The sequence below is a fragment of the Myotis daubentonii genome, chromosome 10 (genome assembly GCF_963259705.1).
Source record: "Myotis daubentonii chromosome 10, mMyoDau2.1, whole genome shotgun sequence".
In the NCBI taxonomy this organism is placed as follows: Eukaryota; Metazoa; Chordata; class Mammalia; order Chiroptera; family Vespertilionidae; genus Myotis; species Myotis daubentonii.
The window spans coordinates 3587045-3590237 of NC_081849.1; positions in this window are offsets into that span (position 1 = coordinate 3587045).

A 3193-nucleotide genomic window follows, 5' to 3' on the forward strand; every position below is an offset into this window, starting at 1 on the left:
AAGCGTTTTATTTTGTTGAAGTCCCATTTGTTCATTTTCTCTTTAGTTTCAAGTGCCCTAGGAGCTGTATCAGTGAAGAAATTGCTTTGGCATATGTCTGAGATTTTGTTGCCTTTGGCTTCTTCTAGAATTTTTATTGTTTCCTGTCGTACATTTAAGTCCTTCATCCATTTTGAGTTTATTTTTGTGTATGGTGTAAGTTGGTGATCCAGTTTCATTTTCTTGCATGTATCTGTCCAATTTTCCCAACACCATTTATTGAAGAGACTGTCTTGACTCCATTGTATGTTCTTGCCTCCTTTGTCAAATATTAATTGAGCATATTGGTTGGGGCCGATTTCTGGGCTCTATATTCTATTCCATTGATTTATATGCCTATTTTTGTGCCAGTACTAGGCAGTTTTGAGAACAGTGGCTTTGTAATACAACTTGATATCTGGTATTGAGATCCCACCTACTTTGTTCTTTCTCAGGATCACTGCAGCTATTCAGGGTCTTTATTTATTCCAGATGAATTTTTGGAGAGTTCGTTCTAGATCTGTGAAATATGCCGTTGGTATTTTAATGGGAAGTGTGTTGAATTTATAGATTGCTTTGGGTAGTATGGACATTTTGATGATGTTGATTCTACCAATCCATGAACACGGTATGTTCTTCCATCTGTTTATGTCTTCCTCTATCTCTTTTTTCAACATCCTGTAGTTTTCTGAGTAGAGGTCTTTTACCTCTTTAGTTAAGTTTATTCCTAGGTAGCTTAATTTTTTTTGGTGCGATGGTAAATGGGATTGTTTTTTTGGTCTCTCTTTCTGAAAGTTCACTATTGGTGTATAGAAATGCCTTAGATTTCTTGGGGTTAATTTTGTATCCTGCTACATTTCCAAAATCATGTATTAAGTCTAGTAGTTTATTGATGGAGACGTTAGGGCTTTGTATGTATAATATCATGTCGTCTGCAAATAAGGATAGTTTTACTTCTTCTTTTCCAATTTGGATGCCTTTTATTTCTTCTTCTTGTCTAATTGCCATGGCTAATACTTCCAGTACTATGTCGAACAGGAGTGGTGAGAGTGGGCATCCCTGTCTTGTTCCTGTTCTTAGGGGAAATGGTGTTAGTTTTTGTCCATTGAGTATGATGTTGGCTGTGGGCCTGTCATATATGGCTTTTATTATGTTGAGGTATGATCCTTCTACTCCCACCTTGCTGAGAGTTTTTATCAAAAATGGGTGTTGAATTTTGTCAAATGCTTTTTCTGCATCAATTGATATGACCATGTGGTTTTTTTCTTTCAATTTGTTTATGTGATGTATCACGTTTATTGATTTGCGGATATTGTACCATCCTTGCATCCCTGGGATAAATCCTACTTGGTCGTGGTGTATGATCTTTCTGATGTACTGCTGGATCCGATTTGCTAAGATTTTGTTGAGGATTTTGGCATCTATGTTCATGAGGGATATTGTCCTGTAATTCTCTTTCATTGTGTTGTCTTTACCTGGTTTTGGTATTAGGGTGATGCTGGCTTCATAGAATGAGCTTGGAAGTGTTCCTTCCTCTTGAATTTTTGTAGTAGTCTGAGGAGGATAGGTTTTAGTTCTTCCTTGAATGTTTGGTTAAACTCCCCTGTGAAGCCGTCTGGTCCTGGGCTTTTGTTTGCTGGAAGCTTTTTGATGACTGCTTCAATTTCTTCCATAGTTATTGGCCTGTTGAGATTTTTAGATTCATCCTGATTGAGTTTTGGAATGTTGTATTTTTCTAGGAATTTGTCCATTTACTCCAGGTTGTCTAGTTTGTTGGAGTAGAGTTGTCCATAGTATTTTTTTTCATAGTATTTTTTAACAGTCATTTGTATTTCTGTGGGGTCTGTTGTTATTTTGCCTCTATCATTTCTGATTTTGTTTATTTGGGTCCTCTCTCTTTGCTTCTTGGTGAGGCTGGCTAGAGGTTTGTTAATCTTGTTTATCCTTTCAAAGAACCAGCTCTTGGTTTCATTAATTTTCTGTATTGTTTTTTTGGTCTCTGTGTCATTTATTTCTGCTCTAATCTTTATTATCTCCTTCCTCTGCTCACTCTGGGGTTTTCTTGTTGCTGTCTTTCTAATTCTTTGAGATATAGAGTTAGATGATTTACTACCATTTTTTCTTGTTTTTTGAGATAGGCCTGTAGAGCTATAAACTTCCCTCTCAGGACTGCTTTCATTGTGTCCCATAGGTTTTGGATTGTTGTGTTTTCATTGTCATTAGTTTCCAGGATGTTTTTAATTTCTTCTTTGATCTCATTGCTAACCCAATCAATATTTAATAACATGCTATTCAGCTTCCAAGTGTTTGAGTATTTTGGGTTGTTTTTATTGTAGTTTATTTCTAATATTATGCCATCGTGGTCTGAGAAGATGCTTGGTATGATTTCAATCTTCTTGAATTTGGGGAGACTTTGCTTGTGACCCAATATGTGGTCTATTTTTGAATCTGTCCCATGAGTACTTGAGTAGAATGTATATTCCTTGGCTTTGGGGTGAAGTGTTCTGAAGATGTCAATTAAGTCCATCTGATCTAGTGAGTCATTTAGGATTGCTGTTTCTTTGCTGATTGTTTGTCTAGAAGATTTATCCAATGATGTCAGTGGTGCATTAAAGTCCCCTACTATGATTGTATTGTTGTCGATCTCTCCCTTGATATCTTCCTGGAGTTTTTTTTATGTATTTGGGTGCTCCTGCATTGGGTGCATATATGTTTATCAGGGTTATATCCTCTTGTTGTATTGATCCCTTTAGGCCACTTCATAATGGCCTCCCTTATCTCTTGTTATGGTCTTCACTTTGAGGTCTCGTTTGTCCGATATAAGTATTGCTACCCCAGCTTTCTTTTCATTTCCATTTGCCTGAAAGATATTTTTCCATCCCTTCATTTTCAGTCTGTGTGCGTCCCTTCTTCTGAGGTGGGTCTCTTTTAGACAGCAAATGTATGGGTCATGTTTTTTTTATCCATTCAGCCACTCGATGTCTTTTGGTTGGAGCATTTAGTCCGTTTATGTTTAATGTTATTATTGAAAGGTACTTGTTGGTAGCCATTTCTTTTTTTGCGTGGCTATTTTCTTTCTGAGCTTTTTATTTCGTCTTTTTACACCAGTCCCTTTAGCATTTCTTGCATTGCTGTCTTGGTGGTGATAAACTCCCTTAGCCTTTTTTTTGTCTGT